Source organism: Triturus cristatus, chromosome 3_2 (assembly GCF_964204655.1).
Source record: "Triturus cristatus chromosome 3_2, aTriCri1.1, whole genome shotgun sequence".
NCBI classification, from domain to species: domain Eukaryota; kingdom Metazoa; phylum Chordata; class Amphibia; order Caudata; family Salamandridae; genus Triturus; species Triturus cristatus.
The window spans coordinates 465,313,960-465,339,884 of NC_140584.1; positions in this window are offsets into that span (position 1 = coordinate 465,313,960).

Genomic DNA, 25,925 nt, shown 5'->3' on the forward strand with positions numbered 1-25,925 from the left:
GAGGGTAAGTGAGAAAGTACCAAGGGATACAAAGCAGATGAAGAATATAGATACTTACATAAATTCTAAAATACATCAGGGATATGCAACATTATAGAGAATAAATACATATATACATATCTCATAAAATTACCAGAATGATGATTAAGGTACTATTATGGAAAATAAGGTGATTACAAGAAAAAACATCTAAAATTACTACAAAATTGAAATGGCCTACTTTCTTGGCCTCCATCCGTCAAGATTCTCTTGCTGCTTATCCTGCATAGGAAAATGTCCAAGAAAAAACAAAGAATTTGTCAAAGTTGAAATGATCGAGGGACTATCTACCAGTGAAAGCATATAGGATCTCTGCAGGCACATTTGATACTAAAGAAAGGGCTTTTGGGTCCCAGGACAGTTAGGCCTAAGAGAATTTTAGATGACAATGGTGAAACACCCGTTTCGGGGCATCTCAAGGTTGATAGAATTGACCTATCAGTTGGAGTGAAACCATTTTTGTTGGACCAATTCTTGTGTGCTATGCAAAAGTTGGTATATTGAGCAGGGACGGATGGGCCTATCTGGCACGGTTTGAAAGACTGTTCTGACAGGTCTGTTGGTGGGACAGATTGTGCTATTTGTTGGCCTGTATTATTGTCTGCTGGGCTGATTTGTTCTCTGCTATTGCCACAAACATTGCCTGTAGAAAGCAGAAATGCATGCATGTCTTGCCAAACACATATATGGCTTGCCTTTACAGGTTCAAAACTGCCCACATTTGCAACTGTGGGCCACTTTTCCAGCTATAGCATTTGCTACTGGGGGCACCATTATTCTGGTGCCTTTTTTCTGTGAAATGTGGAACCCTTGCATATTGTTCTATGAAGCTCAAATATGTCTTTCTTTTACTGTCAGCCATAGCAAAATTAGCTTAATAGTAAAAAACTGAAAATACTGGAGGCCTCGAATCAGAATTAAGGGAGTTATCAAATAAAACACAAAAGGATTTTTTAGACATTGTGTACAAACATATTTAGCTGTCTGTCAAACGCTATTGCCATCACATAACAGATGACACCCAACTGCTGTTCACTTGGAATAAAGAAGACGACCTCATCAGTGTTTGTCCTCCGTCTTTCAGTGGCTGGCCAATGCACAGCTGAAATGCAATGAGGCAAAGTCGGAAGTCCTGTTGTTCGGCTCTTTTTCCTCTGATTTTAGAACAAGACTTTGGCCTTCGGGCTTTCCTTGCCCCCCAGCGATAACTGGAGCCGTTAAAAATCTCGGCGTATGGTTTGATGAAAACCTGAACTTTGCTTCACATACAAAAAAAACTTGCTGGCACATGCTTTGGGCTGTTGAGGAGTCTCAAGAAGTTTCTACCCCTGCTGCCAGACAGGGACAGAGAGACGGTGGTGCGTGCTCTGCTTCTCTCCCGACTAGACTACGCTAATGCCCTCTTGGTAGGATGCCCGGGCCACCTTGTAAGGAAATTGCAGGTGGTCCAAAATTCGACTGCCAGACTTCTGGGCGGCTTGTCCTTCCTGGCATAGTACTCGGGCTCAACTTCGGTCTCTTCATTGGCTTCCCGTTGAATCACGCCTTAAATTTAAAATGTTGTCTATCGTACAGCGGGCCCTTTATGGTCTCGGCCCCAAGTATTTTCAGGACAGATTTTCCTTCTACATTCCCAGGAGACAGTTGAGGTCATCATCACTGCTGCTTATGCAGACCCCCAAATTCAAGCGTGAACGATTGGGGGGTAATTCGTTCGCCCGCAGAGCCTGCCTTGCCTGGAACTCTCTTCCCCTGACTCTGAGGGCCATCTGTGATCCGAACCTGTTCAGAAAGTCCCTGAAGACATTGCTGTTTTGATTGATATCTGTGGCCTGGCCGCCTTTTCTGTTGTTAGCGCCGGGACACTTCCGAGTAGCTGTGCGCTTAATAAATTAAAATAACATAACATAACAAATAACATAACACACACCATACCCCACAATATAACAGACAAACAACAACAGCATCAACATATAAGGACTGAAGACAATAACCATTTTCAGCACTGTGACCCTTAACCTCTTTGGTGCGGGTGACGGCATCCAATGGATACTCTGGAGCTCGCACCTGAGGATTTCTTTGTTTTAAAAAAAAGGAGACACATACGCATCAGCCCCTGATCCTCCTTCACCCCATCTGTTATGTCACTGCACAGCGAGGTGCGCTGATGTCACAGCATCCTCACCGGAGCCAGAGGAAGGAGCAGGTAAGTGCTCTCTCTTACTCCGGTGGGGAAAAGAACCCCAAACTGCCTCCTCAGGTTTTGGGGCGATCTTGTTTGGAAGGGAAGAGTCTAACCTTTCAAACCAGGCCTTCCTGAAACTGTTTCCTGATTGTGGATAATGGTTGCACCACGATCCAAACTCAGAAAACCACTAGATCACAAGTGAACTTTATTTGAGGGAGTCAGCCCTCATGGTAACAGGCTGATCACCCCCAGGGACAAAATAGAAGATTGAATGCTGTTTTTCCTTGGAAGCACAATCGTGCCCCCAAGAGAATGTAATTGTTTTTTTATTATTTAAGTAAAAGGAAATTGACAGGGCGTCAGCCCTCCTTGTCTATGGGATGATCCGCTTGGGCCTCAACATTTTTTTTAAATGTGTGGTTCCCTGTAGGAAAAGGGCACTTCTTGCATGTCCATGGACCATTTGCCATGCAAATTGTGGTGCAGGGCAGATGGTGCGTGGAGGTAAAAGAAAGCACTACATTTGACCCACGAGGAACAGGGGCTCTGTTTGGGGCCCCAATATCCCTTTCTGACAGCCTGTACATGGCGGTGTTCCATCCCATGAACAAGCTGTCGGAAAAGGATATCCAAATCCCGACCACCACCCCATTGGGATCTTAGATCCTGGTGGAGGCAGTGGTGTTGACTTTGAATGTATAGGGTCCCATCGCCAGCATCATATTTCAGCAGTCGGACCAAAGGACTGTCGATCGGTCGGACCGACATCGTAATCAGGCCCATAATTAATAAAAAAGCTATAAGCTCATCCAAGTAGTGAGTAGAAATAAACCTAACAACCTCAACCTTTACAAAGTATCATCAAATTAACATTTAAAATACAAGTTTTTTTCATCCAACAGAAAAGAAAACACCTACAACCATAACCCCAGGCACCACAGCAGCAGACACACATCCCTCCACACCCACAACTATACCACCAGTCACCATAGCAACAGACACAGACCCCTCCACCTCCCCCAACAATACACCCAGACACCACAGCAACAGACACAGGCCCCTCCACAACACCCAGCATGTTGCACAGCTCATACAGGCAAAAAACACAAACACTCACAGTCACCCACACAACAAACACCCATGAAACAAACAGCTCACACAGCTCACAGTTCTGGTCTCTCTACTTTGCAAACTGAACTCCATCCTGAACATCCTACCCATTTTTCCCCATGAAGATGTGTTGTTTGCCCTTGCCCTTAGCCCTGTGACACTCAAACCCACCCTTCCCAAAGTCTCAAAGACTTCTCCCAAAGGCAATCGCATCCCTTACATATCCCACTCCACCCAAGAGAAACCAGATTCCCACCCCACTGAACCCAGTCCCGAAACAAGACAAAAACCCCTCAAAAAACACTTCCAAAGGCCAACCTATCCCTTTTACATACCACTTCAGTCCAGAGAAGCCAGATCCCCACCCCACTGAACCCAACCCAAAACCCCAAAAATCCAAGGAAACACCTCCTAAAGAAAACCACCCCTCTCTAAACCACAACCCCCCCAGTGCCATCTTTGAGGTGTCTACCATGTCCAATGGATGCCCCTGTCAAAAGGGCACGTTTGTTGGCAAAGCATCGTGCTATGGCACATGTATCTTACATGGACTGACTATTGGCCTTTGTTGGACATTATGGTTCACAAAATTACATTTATTGTACCTTCTCCTAGTTTTGCATACATTGGTCCTGCCATTACTGTTCTAGTGATTTTATGTTATTTTGTTGTTACTGATGTGTGACTACAGTTGTGTTTGTTTCATCTCTGAATGCTGATCCAATTGATGTAGTTAGTATGATGTGCCCTTGGACCCAGTGCTGGAGTTACACAGGACAAGGGGAAATGGTGGATTGATGTCTATGTGTAAACACAAAATGGGGCAGACATTGCACTTGGTGACATGTTATGTGGTATTTCAGCTTAGCCTGGCCACTGCCATCATCATGTTGGTTGTACTTCTCCCTATGAGGTCAGTTGGATATGTGTTTGAAGTGTTGACATTAGATATCTGTTTATCCACACATGGAGGGTGTTAAATTGTCATACCTATGTGGAACTTTGTATGGAAATATGTCCATTTTCCAATGTGTACCCTACACCTACTTTATGTAGATGTGTGAAAAATGCTTTTAGGGCTGTGTTTTCTTTCCTGACTTGCACTTACACATTAGCTACACATGCATGGCACTTGGTAATGCTATTGGTTGTCCCTGATATACCTCAATTCACAGGTCCTGTGCACATTAGGCTTTTCAGTTGTGCGCAAAATGTACTGTGCCCCAGAGCCCCAGCCTTTCAGGCTTCCCCATGATAGAGGCATACCTATAATACAGAGTGTGTTTCCGCTGTGCCCTTGGAAAGTTTCTCACACCGATTCTATGAAATCCTATTTACTGGCATTCCTTTTTAATGTGGGTGATGTGTGAGAGTCTAATACAGAGTTGCAGCAGAGAAGGTGTGTTTCACTTTAATGACACATCCATACAGATGTAGCTTTGACATAAAAAGGAACTGCTATGTGTGTAATGTGAGTGTTTCACAGGGATAAATTGGTGTGATATTGATGAGGAGGTGCTGTTTTGTGACAATTTTATGCACACATCACTATCACTGATTATGAGTTATCAATAGATGTCCATGTGTGTACTATCTGCATGTGCAGTAACAGTGATTTGGGGATGGAGGCATAATACAGATATATTTGGGTTATACATTTAAAATAATATCGCACAGGGTCCGCGTTAAAATGTTTGACCAATCCACCCAACACCCTTCACTGGTTCATGGCAGATCATCGTTTTGCTAAGGAGTCTGTGAAACAGGTAGTAGTATGACTTATCGCCAGAAACAACCGATGGTGTGGTTATTGGACATGATCAAGCAGTGGTGATTGGTTCTATGGAGGCACAGGACAAGTAGAGGTGAGTAGACGTGAGTTTCAGCCTTGTACACCTCCCTTTCTGCCTGCTTGATTGTGGTGGTTGGACCGCCACAGTCATTCCGGCTGCAAGACAACTCGTAATTGGGCTGGTGGCTTCACTGGCGGTTAGAGCCTCAGACAAACTTATTGGCCTATTCCATGGCTGCTGCGGTCAGATTTGGCTGGCAGTTGCGGCAGGACTGCAGTGGTCTTTCATCTATGTAACCCCATGTCTCATAATACAGTGGTTGAACCACCGAGGTCGTGGCGGTGGGACCTCACCCCTGGTACGGCGGTCTTGGGACTGCCAAACTCATAATCAGGCCCTACGTGTGGAACATGCTTCAAAAAGTAAATTTGCTTTTCAAATAAAAAAAATCAAAGCACTAGCCGAAGTCCTTGTCACAGAGGTAGCTAACGACTACAATTTACTAATAGAAACCCCTTTCCCCCAACAAAACAAACACAAACTACGCCCCCTAATTGATTACTTCGAAGCTACTTGGGTTGGCAGACTACATCATGTCAGTCACCAATTCAGATTCCAAATACAATCTTGGAATGTCCATGACAGCACCTTGGAACAGGAATCCAAAACAAACAACGCAATGGAAGGATGGCACTATGCCTTTCACTCCACAAAAGGTAGAACCCAATCCACACCTGAATAAATGAAACATTACAAAAAGAGCAGAGGTGCCAACGACTATGAATGGAGCAATCTGCGACCCAAGTTGCACCTAAACTTAGAAAACAAATGAATAGGATGCACAACATGCTACAATTTAAAGTTAAACTTAATAAACAATTAAGGATTAGATTACTTATCAATACTAACCTACAAAAACTCCCAAGAAAGTATAGAATATTCCTAACCAACATTACAAATCATTTTTTACTTAAATAATAAACCTAATATTTTATTGAATCAGCCAAAATATTTAATAAAACTTAAAATTTAAATAGCTGATATAATAAAATAATATATAAATAATTTATATAAAAAATCGAAAACCTCACCAACCAAAAACATCAAAGAACAAACTCAATCCATTATTTAAAATAATCAAAAAACACAAAATACACAATACCAATCACATAACACTTACATAGATATTAAAATATATCATTTCTCAGCCAAAACAAATAAGTTATGACAATATTTTCCAAAAAGCCAAAACAAAATTGAAAAATAAAAACATTCCAATGGAGACCCATCAAAGCAATCCAAAGTATCTAGGAACCATAAGAACCCCCCAAAAATATTTTAATACAGAAATGCTCTTGGAAACCCTCCAAAAAAGAAAATCAAAGTTACAAATATTGGCGTATTGTAAACCAAAACAGATTTCTTAAAAAAAAAAAAAGATAAATCCAAATGCCCAATGCCCAAATGCACATTCGTCAGGAAAAACCTGCAAAGTAAAACAGAAATCCCACCCGCAACAAACATTACAGTCCCAAAAGTACATTTACATTGCACCTAAACATCAAAAAGCAAGTAATATAACACAATGTAACATGATATATTCTCGAAAACCTAAAGTAAGAAACTCGTGAAAAAGTAGTTATTATTAATGAAATGTACACACAAAAAATAGAGGCCTTTACAACACACCGTTAGTCTTCACAAGAGAAGTGTGGGGTGTCACGGATTTGCTGGAGACCTCGCTGATTTGAAACTCTGGCTCACAACGTATCAGGGTTGTGCCACATGAGCGTCAACAAGAGCGTTACTCTGAGGTTTATATCCACGAGAGCACTACTACCGCCAAGTGGATACCAATACGGCTATACTAATACACAATAGGATTGGCTGTTTTATCACAAGGGGATGTTTTGAAGTACTACTGGGACATTATTGTGGATTCCACGCTAATTAGATACCTATGGATGCTTTGCTGCCCGGCTATCATTGATTTTATGAATTGAGGTGTGTATACTGCAATATTTTGGGCAGACGTGCGTATAGAAAAGGCGTGATTCCAATTTTGGATTGCTGTTTTCAATTTTAATGCCTTGAAAAAGTCTGTGTAAAGACGAAACACGTGTCGGCTAATCGTGTGCTGGGAATTTTAAAGATTTATATTTTGAGAATAAAGACTGACAATCAACATAGATTAACCTCTCTGGATTCTTGTTTCTGACCAATACATTTTGTGCTTTTCTTGCTTGGAAATTGGGGGCCCGATTCACAGAACTAACTTAAGACAAAATCCTAAAGGCCTTCTGTGAATACCGAAAGTCTTAAAGTTAGGATTTTTCTCAGTTTAGGAGTAGTAAAGTTAGGACCCCTAACTTTAGGACTCCTAAATGCCTTCTGTGAATACCGAAAGTCTTCAAGTTAGGATTCATCTCAGTTTAGGAGTAGTAATGTTAGGACTCCTAACTTTAGGACTCCTAAATGCCTTCTGTGAATACCGAAAGTCTTAAAGTAAGGATTTTTCTCAGTTTAGAAGTAGTAAAGTTAGGACTCTTAACTTTACTACTCCTAAACTGAGAAAAATCCTAACTTTAAGACTTTCGGTATTCACAGAAGGCATTTAGGAGTCCTAAAGTTAGGACTACTAACTTCTGTGAATACCGAAATGAGTAAGTGCATTCTGTGAATACCAAAATGAGTAAGTGCCTTCTGTGAACACCAAAATGGTAGTAAGTTTAGGATTTTGTCTTAAGTTAGTTCTGTGAATCGGGCCCTGGGTTTATTTATACCCGAGGGTCGAACATACACAATTAGGACTTGAATAAGACTAACGTTGTGCTGTAAAGGCCTCTATTTTTCGTGTGTAAATTGGTGGTACATTGTTTTGTGCTGACAACACCTTTAGATAGTAGGTGTTTTTTGGGGCCGACTGGGCACCCGCTCTTATAATCATAAACAAATATTTCTACAGAAGCAAATTGTTTTCATGCCAAATTAAATGCTTATTTATTTCTTGTATATAGTGGATGTGCGGGCATTTCCCTGTAAGGGAACACTACTATCTGTTGTTTATTTCTAATAATAATGAAATGTACACTGTTTTAGCTGTATCATTGTAGTCAATATTGTGTGCGGCAATATTTTTGACAGAATACATGTTTATTTGAAGGTAATCATACTTTTGAATCTAATAGTTTTGTTGTAAGTTTAAGTAATAAGAGATATTTTTAACAACGATATTTGTGTTATCAATATTTTTTGCTTTATTAGTAAAGTACAGAAAGGCATATTTAAATAAAAAGTTAATATTTTTTGGCAGCTGTTTTTCTATATCAATATTGTGTGCATCGATATTGTGCCACTGATCCTAAAGAAAGTGGTAACAGCAATAACAATTCAAAAGATGGTTCTAGACTATCTGATTGGGATAACAGACTTGTCCCTGGATCAAAATACATTGTCTATTAGCATAGAAAGAATGAACAGTGGCCAAAACTCAGTAGATTGGCAATAAAATATCTAGCACATCTGGTGGTCAGTTTGTCTTTAGAGCATGTGTTCAGTGCATCTGGGCAGTTGTCACAGTCCGACGGACCAGTTTGCTCCTCAAAACATTGAGACCATGATTAAAATGAACAAACACTTCAAACCCCAAAATTATAATGTGCCTGAAGACAGAAACCATAGATGAGGGCAGTTGGTCTACCATCCCATATGTGGTAAGTGATTATCCTCAAGATGACCCACCGAGTTTGAGGACAGACTCTACTTTAGTGACTAATATATAACACAATAACAGAACAGAAATTGCTACTTAAAAAGGTATATATTTATTTGGTGTACAGCTTACACTGGCTATTGTAAATAAATTTTCATATTGGACTAATAAATATTGCAGTTCAAGCTATCAAACAAACTGGTTGCATAAAACCTTACTTGTTGCTCAAGTCAAATTTAATGTAACTACTTGCACAAAGTTGTGCATTAGCCATTTTCAGTTGCACACAACTGCTGGCTTCTAGACAGCTGGCTTCTCTCCTGGCAGTTTGGACAAAGTGGGTGTTAGACGAAAAGTGCTCCATTATTGTTCCATCTTCTACCTGCCATTAATCACTCTACTATGCCTACTACATGATTGATCAACCAACTAGTCCATAGCAAAAGCTAAACCTAGCCCAATCACTGACATTTATATTAGAACTTACTCAACAGTTACTTGCTCCATAGCTCAGCAATAATAAATCTATTGTACCTATCATGAATTTTGGGGTGGTAATGTGGGACTAAGTGTAGACTCAGGGGAGAACTCAGGCAGGAATATGACAAGAGAAGGGCCACTGGAATTTATGACAAGCTATAGGTTGTCCAAAATAAACCATGCTGCCCTGCCAGATTAGATGCATTATTGTTGCATGATATATAGATTCAGTCAAAGAAATTGTGCAGCATAAATTTAATACCCCATATTTTTCAATATGTATTTATATTTTGCAGCAAATGTATTAGATGTGTGGTTAAGGTGCCCTTCATCCTATGAATTCATTTGAATTGTTTGTATCGCTTAAAAAAATGTATTTGTGATTATGGCGGTGGTCATTGATTAATTCCTGCCAAGTATTGCATTATATGAAATATGCATGAGAAAAGAAAGGAGCTGCCATCCCTTTGGATCACCAGCCAGATGGATCTTGACACGCCATCATCGTCACCGCAAGCAGCTGAGGTCCCGAGCTGCCACCCCTCCAACCACAAATACTCTTCTTCAGCAATTGAAGAAAGGCCTGGAGGAAGTGAAAGATGATGAGTAGCAACTGGAAGAAAACCAGCAGGACATTTTAAGGAGTATTTGAAGGAACATTCGTTTAGGGAAAGTGTGAGGCTGTTGTTGGGGGAATGGGTGGGAGGGATATTTGGGTATGGGACTTTTGGGGTTAGCTAGATAGGGTGGGCCTCTTGCAGCATGCGAGGGTGAGACTTTACATTTTTTGTGAAGAAAGAGGTGTTTTGCTTGGTGACTAAACTGCACTATGATGACACTCCTGGGTCCTGCATATTCAAGTGCAATTTTCAGGGTCTGCACTTGGTCTCCCAGGCTGCAGCTCACATCCAGTGGTGGTCAGGCCTCTTGACCCTGTTCTCTCAACAGTGCAGGCTTCTCAGCTTTTACAGCCCTGTGGCTGTAACAGTGAGGCAGCCAAACTGACTCTCAGAGTCACTTTCTCTGTCTGGCTCCTGGGGGCAACTTTTCCATGCGTGGGCACTGTAGGCACAGCCCTCTCTTTGCTAGCTCACAGATGCAGAGCAGGTGTGGTCCATACTTTAATGCAGCCTCTCTATGCTTGGCCCAGCAAATACCAGGACTGTCCTTCTTCGGTTCTCTCTCCAGTACAGACGTGATTTGAGTTTTGGCTACCAGAGGTTCCAATTCTTTGGCCACTATGAGCATTGAGGGATGTAGTAACTAGCTAGCCAAAGGGTTACCAGGACCCTTTCTGCCTGATGATCACTTCCTGCAAACTCGAACATCTAGCAAATACCAGGACTGTCCTTCTTCGGTTCTCTCTCCAGTACAGACGTGATTTGAGTTTTGGCTACCAGAGGTTCCAATTCTTTGGCCACTATGAGCATTGAGGGATGTAGTAACTAGCTAGCCAAAGGGTTACCAGGACCCTTTCTGCCTGATGATCACTTCCTGCAAACTCGAACATCTAGCTAGCTCAGAGTGCACTATTAAACCCACTCCAACATGGTAAACCTTTTTCTCGATGTGTGGAGATCCGTAGACCACCCCAGAGGTGTGGGCACCTGTGCTACACTCCCCCCAGTCTGGGCTTTTCCCTCTCTGCCTGAGAGCCCCTTCCAAGTGTGACTACCATTTGTCCTTCAAAGGTGACTTCCCCTTTGAAGCTTGCCTCATTATTGAGAAAGGAAAGTGAGTTACCACTCATACTCACACCCTACCCTCAACAGCATGGCCCACATCCTCCTCATTGGCAGCATCAGCCTGGAGCATATGGGAACCTAGACAAAACAATTATACACATCAGTACCCACCACAGTATCTTTTACAACTTAAAACACAATACCTAATTAAACTAATGTGAAGGTATAGCTGCCCAAAGTATCACTTTGAAAGGTTTACTTGACATTTAAAAAAAACAAGGAGTCAACAATTCAATGTTCTAAAAAAATAAATAATGGAGGGTAACTAGGAAAAGATCGAAAAAACAATGATGAAAGCAGCAGAATGGAAAGTTCATATGATATAGGAATCCAACCATGCTGCTCTTTCACGACAAAATTAAACCTTGTATGATGGTGGGGGGTTTCCAGAGAGAGCATTGTGAGCTGTTGGAGTCTGCAATCATCTATGTTCCTGTGCTATTTACTGCTTGGTCAAAAAAGTCTCCTGTCCATCTACACTTTCCTTCCTGTTCACTTTATCAACAATCGTCATTACCACAAGATATGTAAAGGAGGTGTGAAGGAAAAGTTATTGCCACAGTAACAAAACAAGGGAGTAATGAAGGCTCCAAACAGAAGAAAGTCATCTGTGAAGCACAAGGAATAGTAATAAAAACACAAGGAGGTATGCAGCAGTAACACGGACACCAAGGGGGGCGATTACAATGTCATTAGGAAAGGCTCCAAATGGGATTCAGTATTACAGAATCCAATTCGGAACCCTTGTTTCCTACTGAATCGTAGAGATTTCCCAACAACCAATTACGATGCCCAGAAACCACTCGAGCAGAACGAATCAGTTCCGAAAGGCATCCGGACATCCCGAGTCTTTCAGAGCCGATTCGTACAGCTCTAAAGACACGGTTTCCGGATGAGTGATTATGATGACAGATTCAGACAACCGTTCCGATTCGGTTTGCCCGAGATGAAACGGCGGCCAGAATCTATCCCTGGGGACCCGTTGTGGGCCCTCCTTCATACTGAGACTTACAGATGAAGCCCGTGGGGGTACCCAAGGGTCCCCCCTTCCCAACCATGCCTAATGTGGCTGGCACCATGGGGTGCCCGCGACAGGGTGTAAGGTTTTCCCAAACCACCCCTTTTTTCAATGTGAGCCTGTGTTCTCATTCGGAATACAGGCTTCCATTGAAGTCAATGCGACTCAAACCGAAAGATGTTGGGATGCATCGTAATCGGTCGTCCAGAAACTATTCCAGAACCGATGTGTTCGGGACCGTTTCCTAACAACATCATAATCGGGCCCTAAATTGGCTAAGGGGAAGTTGGAAAAGACATAAGGCCATAATGCTTTCAAGTTGCTATAAGTAAGAAAAATCAAATCCAACTTACCAGTATCAGGGGAATGGCTGATGTGAAGGCTGTGCTGTCATCATCACCCTGGGCCATGGAGGTCTTCTTTAGGGATATGTGTGAAACTTGTATAATGTCCTGTAGCATAATTATAAGATAATACGCAAAATTAGGTGACATTGTGTGCAACTAGGCACAATGCATCTCAAGCTCAGAAAATTACCCTAATGAGCTATTCAGGTAAAAGTTCAACTCAAAAATGTAACTTCAAGTTGATTTTCGGTCACTCACATTCAACACACTGCAGATTTGTAGTTCTGCCCTCAAACATTTCCTGAACAGCCCACTCTGGTTAATATTCTACCTTCACTTGGGTCAAACATCTACATTAAATGTTTGTTGACTGTCCATGTCAAAGGAACTGCCACTCATGTTCAAAGCCCTGCCGCCTGTGTTTGTATTTGTAGTTTTGAATGCAAAAATTGAACGGTCCGCCCAGGTAAACAAATCTACCTTAAATGCCACTTGTATTTAAAAATTACCCTAACTATATATCTTGTGTTAGCGTTTCTTCCCGAAACTCCACAGTATGGCATATTGGCATTACCTCAGTAGTTGTGTGTACATTGTCCAATGTGAAATTTGCAAAATGATGTCATTTACAATGGAGTACTTCAAATTTGCCCAGACGTAGTCTTTTTTCCCTTTTCATTTCTGCTTGGTTGTTTGAAAGGAGGAAAGATAACGAGAACTGTTTAGTACTTAGTACTGCTCTCCACAAAAGGGTGTTTTACAGACAGACAAATCTTCTGCCTGACTAACAAATCCTTTTTCTCCATTCACCACCACCATAAAAAAAAAAAAATTCAGTGTCCTACACATTGTTTCCTACAAATTATAAAACTCCTTGGGCCATATGTAGGTAAATTATATTTACCGATTCTTAAATACCGAATTTTACTGATTCGGTATTTATGAATCGGTAAATGTAATGTAGGTAAACAATCAATAATTATTACCGATTCGGTAAATATCGGTATTTAAGAATCGGTATTTACCGAATCGGTAATAATGCATCCCTTCCCATTCATTCCTATGGGCCTGGAGGCCCATAGGAATGAATAGGAAGCCAGTTACCATTACCGATTCGGTAAATACCGAATCGGTAATAGGGGAGGCATTATCATGGGTGGCAGGGTGTCACATTGACACCCAGTTGCACCCCTGATTCGTGCATGTGTGCACATGTGGCACACATACATGCCCTAAGGGCATGTATGTCTGCCACATTGCACTTTTCAAATAGCACAATAATGCTTTTTGAAAGGTATTCGTCATTTACCATCAACTTGTAGTTGGTGGTAAATAACGAATCCGTACACCAATGATGCACTCACTTGAGTGCCCCCTACATAGCATTTCTGGATTCGGTATTTACAGAATCGGTATTTTACCGATTTCTTAATTTCCGATTCGGTAAATACCGAATCCAGAAATCAGACCCCTACATCGCAAATGCCTAAATACCGGTTAGTAACGGGATATTTACCGAATTTCGTCCGTTACCGACCGGTATTTGGCTTCCTACATGAGGCCCCTTGTTTCATATATTTTGGCTATTTTGTCATTTTTAAAGCTATGGCAAAATCAGTTTACTTTCATGTACTGCATCTCAGAGAGATGGAAAGTGTATTAGTAACAGGAGTCATTGCAGAATGCCAACACCATTGATATCAGACTATCCTTCTGACATCCTGCACATCAGTCTAAACTTACCGGTTGCCCCATGGAACAGAATCTGGGCAGTGTGATTTACTTGACGTCCAATCCACAAGCCTCCCAATTCTTTAGTCCTACATGCTCCGTGTCAGGTTGACAACAAACCCTACTGTGTTCTGGACCACACACCCTCCCCAGACCGAATACAGAAACATTAATGCATTACATAACCTTTCATTTAAGAAAAACACAGGGAGCGCAGGCACTTTGGTGCAAAAGGTTCTTTTATGTATATGCATATCGCCAATGTGTTATAGCTCTAAAATTAGCCCTGTTCTCTGTCAACATGGTGCCACTCACATTTAGGGCATCATTAGGATGGTGGGCGGACTTTGCCAGCCCGCCATCCCGATGGAAAACGGGACCGCCCGCCATATGTACGGCAGTCAAGTGGGGGATATTAGGATGCGCCCGCCACACTGGCGGGCGCATCATGCATTTTTAACATTGCGGCGGGCGGTGCTTTCAGCAGCACCTGCCGCAATGCCAAAAGTGCATGTTATGCATATGCATGCACAACTTGGCAGGCACCGCGCAGTGCCTGCCATGTTGTGCATGCACACATAGATACCCCCTATGTGCCCCTCATCCCCCCAACATTGTGGGGGCCCACAACGGGCCCCCAACTTGAACATAAAGGCTGCCTCCCGCCTGCATCCTGATATGGATGGCGTTGTCTAGAAGACACCGCCACCATATTAAACCCTTTTACCCTCATACTAATATGGCGGGGGGAAATGGGTGGTGGGCGGGGAAGAATGTAGGGTGGATCGCCACCGCCATGCGTGCGGTGGCGATCCGCCCTACATCCTAATGGGCCTCTAAATGTCTATAGCTTGCACCCTTGCAATGAACTATTTTGTTATCAATGGTCTAATTTTGGATGTAATTAGGGATGTTATCAATTCAGTTGTTGAACTTCTCATGAGTGATTTTATATATGAGGGTAAAACCAGGGCATGGCGAGGGCACGAGTTATAGTTACTTTAGGGCATGAGTTTTGGTTACTTTCGATAACTATAAATTGTGAATTTCAGTGGTTTTGTTAGTTCAAACCGTTATGTTTTAAGTGACATTTTCACCTAATTCTAACGTCCCTTTGAACTTTGTTTTTTTCAGTGCATTTCTAAGGTCTTTTTAAAGTAGAGTAAGTTCCTATTACAATTCCTAGCTATCCCTTTATCCTTTGTTTTTTCCGGTGAATTTCTAAGTTTTTTTTTCAATGTAGAGTAAAACGTTATTACAAATCCTATCATATCACTTTAACATTTGTTATTTTTCAGTGAATTTCTATGATTTTTAATGTGAAGTTAGATGTCCAGTGCCTTATATGGAAAAGAGTTTGCATCAGGCCCACCCACACCTCCTTTTTTTGCCAAATTTGATGTCATTTCACCCAGCCATTTTTTCAGTATCACCGTTTAATTTTACTAGAAAAAATTGCATGGAAAGAAGGCATTTTGCTCTTCCCCCATTTTTTCAGTCCCTGCTTGCCACTTGCAAGGAAGAGGCTGAGGGGGGTTGAAACTTTCTTTTGGAAAGGATTTTTTTTTCAATATTACTTTTCAATATATTGGTACATTTTAATTTATTAAGGCACATTTCTATTATAAAAACACAATAAGTTGCAATTCTTTTAGTTGCAATTATGCTTGTTCTATATAATTGGAAAGGATTTTGAAGATTTGTCAAACAATGCCAAAGGTATTAGCAAACCCAAAAATCTATTTCCTATGAAAAACTATAACTACCCAGGATCTCATAGGAGTGCAGTCTTTTCCTCTTAGTTTAAGCACCCATACAGACACTTGTGTACCTGCTCAGTCACCTATTCAGCCGCTCATGCACCCTCTCATTTACAGCAACGAACACACCTGCACACTAACCAATACAGCTACTCATTCACCCTATCATTCACCATTATCGCCACTTACTCACCCATAAAGTTACTCACACAGCCACTCACTTACTTATACACCCGCTGACACACCCACTTGCTCACCTATACAAAAACTCACCCACCCACTCACTCATGTATACAGACCCTCGCATACCCACTCACTCTTCTATACACTACACATCCACTCACTCACCCATACCGGCACTGCCACAGCCACTTACCTTAGTATATATGTTTAACACTCAGTAACTTTTAGAAAACACTGACAATCACTGGATGATGTCATCAGTGATGTCACTGACAATGCCATCAGTGATGTAACATGTGAGGTCATAAGCAGTGCGTTGCGGGGGTGTAAGTTATAGTTAGCTTTGCTAACTATAACTGCTGAATTTCTCTGGTTTTGAATGAGTGAAATATCAGCCTAACCAGAACGTATCTGTAACCTTTGGGTTTTTTCAGTGAATTTCTAAGGTTTTTTTTAATTCTATTTCCTAACTATAGGCCTCTGTAAAGTTTTTTTTCCAGAGAATTTTAACGGTTTTTAAAATGTTATTTCCTAACTGTAACCTGTTGAGGTTTAATTTGTGTGAAATGAGCATCGTGCCAGAATGAATCCTGCCCTGTGTATTTATCCAAGAAGAGGTCACCGTTTTGTGCAACACCTCTGCCCAACTGGAGTATTTTCTACTGGCTAATTAGTAAGTGCTTCCTCATTGGGTGATTGTATAGTGCACCTCCTACACAACAACTTCGTAAAGGATGTCAAGAAAAAGTCTCCAGTGACCTTGTATGTCTGTACCTTTGCCAATGTGATTGTTCCTCAAGTGTCTTCACCAGATATGTTTACAATTGTGGAACTGCAGAGAAAACACACTTGGATGATTTGTACTTTTCAGAAGTAAATGCTTCTTTGCTTGGTGGATATGCGATCGTATTCCTAGGCATGATGAATGCATCTCCAAAATGGGTGGGAAATGTGTTGTTTTAGTAAGCTGTCCATCATCCTGGGAAAGGGCAGGAAGATGTTGCATACCACTAATGTATATGGGACCGGGCTTATAAGCAAGTTTACATATTTCTAGTTTGTATAAGTTTAAAACAAGATCTCTAACGTTAGCAGCAAATGCCAAGAAAGAACCCCCTTGTCACATACACTAAATGAGATTTTGCTCTTGAGAAAAGAAAGGATGCAAACACTACCATCAAGGATTACAGATACATTTTCACAGTGGAAATGCAGAGAAAACAATCTTGCCTTGCTTTGGCCATGCTGAAAGGCAGCTTCCTTTCTGTCAGAACAATGTTTTAATCTATTTCCCCTGCACACATATTTGCATGCAGGGAAACAGCTGAAAACTTTGCTTTCTGCAATCCGAAACTGTTTTACAGCTCCGGCTTGCAGAATTAGAGTTATGTTTGTTTTGCTTTGTATGACCTGCCAACTCCCGCCAAGCAAAAGCAAACAGATAACTCCTGAGGGTGGGCCCCTCACGAGGTAGCAGGAGCCACCCTGGGGGGTGCTGTTCCCCAGGGCCATCTATGGCTCAAGAATGGGACCCGAGTGGACCCCTCCATTGTATAAGTTAGCCACAAGAAGGTGGTGGTTCCCAGGGCCAGGGATCAACAAGAGATTTTAGCCCCGGGGAGGTAGCGGTCCCTAGGGCTGTGGGGGGGCCACGTGACTCCCCTTGTTTTCAATAAATTGCTCCGGAGAGGTGGTGGTCCCTGAGCCGCAGGCAGGTCTTGAAGGCCCATCCGCATTCATATTGTTGTGCCCCAGGGAGGAGGTAGTCCCCGAAGCTGCGGTGGGGTCCACACAGGCTAACCACATTACTTTAAAAACATTTGCTCTGGGGAGGTGGCAGTCCCCAGGGCTCAGGGTGCCATGTGAGCAACCCCTGCATACATAATAAGCAATGCCCCAAGGAGGAGGTTGTCCTGAGGCTTTCATAAGCATAGGGTTATGTTCCCAAGACCTGGCCCACCCGGGGGTCATTTAAAAGGCAGTGCTGGAGTTTTTGCTTGTTTTTTTATTATTCCTGACAATTTGCGAATATCACGATGTGGAGCATTTTTTTTTTAAATACTATTTTGTCTTAGCGTGGCCCCAGGGGACAACCCAAGACCATGGCTTAGGGGTCAGGGTATTCCTTCCCTGCTCCCTTTTCTTTCTTTTTACATTTATTTGTGGGACTCATCTGAAGACAAGTCCCGAGACAGTTGCCAACAATTCCTTGTTAAAGTGTTGGCTGCCAATCAGAGATTTGCATTTCCCGGCATGCGCTTGTTATTTTGAAGCCCGGCCGTAAAACTCCGCTCCACTCACGGAGTTTACGGATTTGTGGCAACTCCGTGTTCCGCGTAGAAAGTGGAGATACCAAAAACTCCGCCCTCCGCACTAGAGCTGAGTTTTATTTTGTGTTTGTGTGCTCAAAATGCATTTTTGCGCACGCGGGAGCGACTTACTGGGATGCCTGCAATCGACGCCGAGATTTCCCATCCTTTTGTGAGCACCATGTAATTTGGTAAACGGCCAGACAGGTCCCGCAAGAGTGTGTGAACCCATCATTCGGGCGCACCATCAGATTTCCGGTGGAAGTTTGTGAAGATTGAGATCCTGAACAATCTGGAGAAGAATCTCTCTGGAGCAGCATCAAAACCTTCTCGAAATGATGATTTTGATTTAAAAAAACTCCTCAGTTTGACATTTGGCTATACTTTTTTGTGCACCGAGTCCTTTTTCTTTTTTTACTTTTTTTTTTAAGAGGAAGGAAGTGCCCCAGTGTCTCCAACTTCCTGTTCCTGTCCAGCAGGTTCCTCCCAGTGCTATGCCTATCTCCTGTTTACTTTTCATTTGGATTTGGAGCTGGAACGATTCCTTTTTTTGTCTGCTGCATCATGCATAATTGGACTTGAGGACTTTTGGATTTGAGATTTCACAAGTAAGTTGGAAAATTGGTAATGTTTGTTTGATTGGGACATTGCACCTACAGTTTGTTTGTACTCTTCATTGTTTTTTTAAAAATGCATTGCGGTGGGTGGCCTGTATTTTCAGTAGGGGCCTAGTTGTTTCTTTGTATGTAATTTTTCTTCTAGTTTTCTTTTATAAAGGAAACACACTACATGTTCTCCATCTTTTGAAATCAATTTAGAATATTTATTTAATTCACTAGGCCAGTAGTCTGCCAATAGGCCTTTCAGCCAGTAGGCCCAGAGCTACTCATGGGTGCATGAAACAACTGTTTCTGTGGTGTTTGTTGAACTTAAACATCATTTACGGCATGGATGGCCTTGGATTGAAATGCAAAATGTGGTTTTTTTTGGGGGGTTCACTTTTTTTCATGTGTGTTAAATAAATGCCTTTGTTGGATGTGTTTGATTGTTGTGTAACTTGCATTGCAATATGCAAACCTTTTTTAGCCATGTGGATTTTAGTTGTTGGCATTGTTGTCAAGCTGAGTTATTTAGCATGCCTCCTTTTTCTGGCCAGTGTGTGAGTGTGTTTGTAATAGTGGGCCAGCATTTGCCTTGGCTGAGCCTCTCCGTGTGGCCAGAGGCCATTTTATAAAGTGTTTGTCCATATTAGGCCTGCTTGAGTTCATTGTTTTCTATGCCTCCTGATTGTTGTTGTTGTTGAGTGACCATGTGGCTGGGGGCCATTTTGTGGTGGTGGTAGTAGTGCTAGTGGTAGCAGTGCTTTTGCCATAGACCGGCATGCCTACTTTCCTTTGTTCCTCTTGGCTTATTGCTTCTTGTTGTGGCCTGCCTGGCCATGGGGCTGGCGGCCATTTTGTGAAGTGTGCACTGCTTTTGCCATAGAACTGCATTGTCTGTCTTCCCTTTCTTGTTGTTGTGGCCTGGCTATGTGGCTGGTGGCCATTTTGTGAAGCCAGCCAGTGTGCTTCTGCATTAGGCCTGCATGTCTTTCTCTTTCCTTTCTTCCTCTTGGCTTATTTCTTCTATCCATTGTCATCTGCAGCTCCCTGAATGCTGAATCCCACGTGATGCACAATGCGAAACAGGGTCCGTTACATTTGTATTTTTGTTGTTGTTCTTCTTCTTTCCTATCCTTCCTCAGGGTCCTGTACAGTACACTAGTACACCAACCATGAAAGCCCTTGTTTTTGTCAGTCTCACAAATGTCTACACAGTATTGTTATTTATTTTTAATAACGGAGGTAATACATTTAATAATAATATTAATAAGTGTGACCACACACAAAGTTATATATTATATTTGTATGTTTTTAGTGCACTAGTAGGAATTGAACCACAACAATGAATACCACATTGACGTTTCACTGATGTTCTTCATGCTTCTTTGCTTTCAGGTGCACAAAAGAGGAGGAGGCGTCATCAGCAAATGTACTACCAGACAGAAGACCGGCTGCGCACGACGTCATGTGACCTGTGACCACAGACATCTCTTCAACTTGTGCCACTGAATGCTGCTGACTTCTGAAGAAGATGGCCCCAAAGAAAGGTACCTGGTCCTCCAGTACAATGAAAGTTGCCAGTGAGAAGAAGGAACTGTCCTTTACCAAGACTGGTGTGCCGCCCAAGTTCTTTTTTGGGAAAACAAAAATTGCGCCTGTAGCAGTAGTGTCCGGGGAGCAAGCTTGGAACAGCACCCCACCAACCTAGGCCCAAGACCATGTCTGTCACAGAGGCGAAATCTCATACTGCTGCAAACATTTTGGAAAATTTTGACAGCAAGGTCTTTGAATGGCTGCGCCCAAGAGGGCTTACCGTTTGTTTTGTTGCCACGGACAATGGTAGTAATATAGTTAAGGCCATGTTAGTTGGAGGCTATTTCAGGGTCCTGTGTTTGGGCACTGCATTAACATCATTGTTCAAGACTTTCTGAAAAAAGAAAACAGAGTCAGCAACTTACTGACCACCTGCAGAAGAATCTGCACACATTTCAGCCATTCTTTTAACGCCCGGAAGCAGCTGAGATGCATTCAACATGAGCATAGAATGCCAGTTGTAGCACTCATCCAGGAGGTTGCAACACGTTGGAACTCAACTTATTACATGCTTGAAAGTCTGTTTGAGCAGTACAGACCAATCAATAAATATGCCATGCAAAGAGGGGATGCTACTGTGAAAACCATGATCATTGAGATAGACAAATGGGACCTAGTTAAATGCCTGACAGAGATGCTACTTCCTTTGTCGTCTTCACACGTGAAGTCAGCAAGGAGGACTGTACTATAGTCCAAGCTATCCCATTGCTGCACATGCTGCAGGAACAGCTGAAGGGGGTGTCTGAAATGTACGCAGGTGTGGAGGAAAAAAGAAGCATATGAGTTGTGGAGAGATAACCCTTTGCTTATCTGAAATTACAAGGGTTCAAAGAGGCATTGTGTCATCCAACCATTACACTTGTGCCACAATTCTGGATGCACGGTACAAACAAGTACTAAAGACATTGATTCCTTTTTTAGAAGGGCATGTTACCAAGTACAAAACTTGGATAGCTGCGGAAGCCAGTCACTTAGAACATGAACGGCTGGGAATTAGAGGCCTGCTACTCCAGGCCACAAAAAGTACTGCAAGGCAACCGGCGTCAAGTTCAACCTCAGAGCCTGAGGGCAGTTTGGTTGGCTCACAGCAGTAAAAACCACCAACAACACCAAGAACAACATCAACAACAACAAGAACAGGAGCATCAGCCCCACCTAAATCGGCATAGAAATGGCTTCTAAAGCAAGGGCTTGTTATATCCTGTGTCGAGGCAAAGGCAAAAGAGGCGGAGCAAAGGGGAGCACCGCTGAGCATTGAGCGGATGATCCAGGCCTATCCGGATGACCCAACTGAGGTCTTCACTGATCAAAACCCATTGATGTATTGGTATGGGAAAAGCAGCAATGGCCAGTGCTCAGCAGGCTGGAGATAAACTATCTGGCTTCCCCTGTTGCAAGTGTCTCTTCTGAGCGTGTTTTCAGTGCTGCTGGAGCTGTACTGACAGTGAGAAGGACCACTTTCTTGTCCCAAAACGTGGAGAGGTTAACCATGATCAAAATGAATCAGCACTTTATACCACCGAATTACGCCATACCTGCAGTAGCACAGCAGAAAGATGATGACTGTGACTTAGGTCATGGAAGTAGTGTGTTAGATGACCTACTTCTGGGTGAAGCACAAGAGTTTAAGGATGAGCTCTACTTCCCTGACAACAACTAGGCTTTCGACTTGTTACTTTCTTTCTTTCTTATTTACTTTATTATTTGTGTGTGTCTCTGTCGTCCATGGAAGGAACGACCAAGAGGAATGCCGAGAGGCTACTCCCAATTTGACCATAACATATAGTATCATCTTTTATTTTTCATTTGATTCATTTTTTCTCTTCAATCGTTATGACTGTGTGTTGTTGCTTACTATGTTTGCTTATATATTTGACACCTTCAGCGATTTTTTGATTTTCTTTGCTAGCTTTAAAAGGAAGCCCGGTACAACAGAACATAAAATGTATGTAATTTGGGTCTCTCGACTCTCTCTGGGGGCAGACAGGCAAGGCAATTGCAGAATAATAATAATTAATAATGTACTGGTGCCCTGTACTACTAGTCTAGTACTGCTCATCATCAAGTCACCATCATGCATGCATTTCCTTTTTCTCCCTTAACAGATATATGATGGTCATCAGCCAAGATTGTGTGTTGTCCATGTGTAGTGTTTGTCTTTGTCAAACCTTTCCCTCAAATACCCCTTCCCAACCATTCATCAAACCCTAACCCCTTTCCCCAGGCTGTGTGATTTATAATATTGAGGTGTGACTACATTAAATTTACGCCAATAATTGATCACACTAACTCAAGGCACGGTAAGGATCTTCGTATGCTCTAAGTTAAATACATATTGGCCATACTGGCAACATATAGATTAGATTGTCCACCCATGCTCAGTATTCGCTATTCAATTTTTTTTCCAGAGGAACATAATTAACCCATCATAATTATTAATTGCCGGCTTCGATTTATCATCCTTCAATGATGATAAATCATTTTCTTGTTTGTCAGTCTTCTTCTTGTACTGTACTTCTACTACTCGTTCCCTAGTCTCCCTCAGGTGACTGACTGTCTCATTTTCTTTTTTGCAAATGCAACTGTCTACCACTGCTACCACCACCCACCATGGCACCTTACGAAACCAAACCATCACCATGCAGCCATCTCTTCGCCTAAACATCAATCACAGGTAAGAGAAGAAGTGTGGGAGTGGCTATAATGTATATACTATGGAAATTAATTAATTCACACACCCACTTCCTTCTCAGTACATACCACAAAGGGGTTTTAGTTGCAGAAAGCATAGACTAGGAGGAGAGACTGACAGTAGTAGAACAAGTGAGGGTACTGCATTTATCTGTAGGTGTGTTACACTATTGGCAGATTTCAAAAACTGGCAGCGACCCGGCAGCAAATGGAGGAAACAAACAAGGTGACATTAAAGAGTAACCCCCCAGAAAAGATTTACATCATATGTATTGTAAAACTATAAATAATGTATTACCCTAACAAATATAAACTAGAATAAAAAACCCACAACACATGACCCATCCCTCTTCCTAACCCCAACCAATGTCAAGTAAAATAAATAAATGTCCATGATTGTCCAAGTAAAGAAGTTCAAGAAAACCCCAACTTTCCCCATCTCCCAACATCCCACCCACCAAATACAGATTAAAAAAGGGGCAAGGGTCGGATATTGAGGTCTAGTGGCGGGGGTGCCGGCTAGTGCGCCTCAGGGCCTCCTCCAGCCTGGCCTCTAGGCATGCCATTCGGAGGAGCATGCAGCGCTGAAAGTTCCTGCATGAACCACAGGGGTGGGCAGCAGTGGATGATGATAAATGTGATGGGCGGCTGCCATTACACGGCGCCGTACCACCGGAGGCACATGGGGGGCCAGGGTGGAGCCCAGGGCTTTGGAGCCGGCGGTATTTTTGCTGGATGGCCTCCAGCTTCTGCTGCCAGGCCCTGGCTGCTATCTCCTGCCTGTTGGGTTAGGAAGGAGTAGCTATATCAATAAAGAAAAAAAGACAATTGTAACCAATACTCTTAGCAAAACGCTAACACAAAATTACACACATAAAGATTATAGTGGCACAGTAGCACTAGCAGTTGTGGTATCCTCCTCACTTACTCTGCCCTTAAGATTTGGATGCGCTGATTAGACTTTCAGGCACTAGGCACTATGGAGTACACACGTATTCTTCTTTTTTCTCTTGTTTAGCAAAATTAATCTTGTAGGCATGCCAGCTCAGTCAGCTTGTGCCCAAGGCAGACATACTTGTGTCGCAGACCCACGTTACTTTACTAGTCTGCAGGTGGGGCAGCTGTACTACACAATTATCTATTTTTCCATTACGGCCATACTCTGTTAAATCAATGGCAAATGCTCAATTTCACTTTCACCATGACTACTGCAATAAGGCACAACATGACATGCTTATGAATGATGATGATATACGGCACAACATCACGTCACTCACGTGATGATAATGCTGACATACTGGCTTGTAAGTAGTCACCATGCAGCCAATAGGCCACCCATGGCTGACACAGTCAAAATAACATGGGTAGAAACTGGAACGGATGTGGACCTCAGAGTCGGAGGGAGGGAGTTGATGATGGGTGGGTAGGGTACAAATAGTCATGCACAATATATATGTTGTGCTTACAAACTACTGTGAGTTAAGGGAGTATTCCATTCTGAAATACAACCTCAAACCTTTGAATCAGATTTAAAAACCTAGCAAAAAACAGTCCTTGTTCTTCCCAGGGCTTTTTTTTCATTTATCATTGCATTGCTCTCTAGCATTATTTTATTCTTCACTCTTGACTTTGGTACTCTGGCATGGTTTAATTTTCTTTTTCATTCTCTTCATCCAGTCTGACTCTTCTTCTCAACTACTATGATACCATCCAGGCATCCATCCATCCAAACATGGCTATCATAAACCTTTCACAGACAACATACATTTGTCATAGATATAACTAACCCAACCACCACCCCTGGATCCTTGTTTGCTTTTGAATTTGACCCCTCAAGCCCCTCTGAGGATTCATTTCACCCATACTATTTTCACCCACCCAGGCAGGCATCCTTTCTGCTTTCTTTTCTTTCACCTTTAACCCATCCTTCAACTACTAATGCATCCTATCATCAGCCACCTATATTATGTGATATGTTGTGCAGTGTAATTATGTGGATAGAATGTATGTGGTATTTAGTGTATAGCAATTATGTAGAGTGGGATTATGTGTTATGGAGAGTAATTATGTGGTATGGTAGTGTATGTTGTGAAATGGTAACCTCAAGTTTAGTCTTCCTAATTTCCATTGAAGCTCAACTATGAACTCAGTGAAACAAAAAAAGATGGAATCACTGAGGAGCACTTGTGGACCTAGTCAGAGGTATGAGCAGGGCCACTGGAATTATGTGACTGTTTGACTGCACTGACTTTCGCACAATCATACATTTTCAGAATTAGACACATAATTCATCATCTGCACCCTAATCTGCAGATTTGAACAAAAAAAGCCTTGTTTCTAGCTGAAACGGGTCAAACATTACCGAAAATGCAGCGACAAGTGTTACAGCGTGGTGGAAGGCCCTTTGCAAACCTAGAATGGTCACCTGTTACTTATTGCTAAATGTGGGTTTTAAATTGGTACTAATGGTGTGCAAGCCACTCTTGCTTCCCTCTGTGCCTCTCTTGCCTCTTTCTGCATTTCTGTTGCTTCTTTCTGCATGTTTCTTTCTTTTTCTGCACTTCACTTGACCTCATTTAACAAATCTCTTTTACTTTCTGTACATCTCTTCCCTCTTTCTGCAC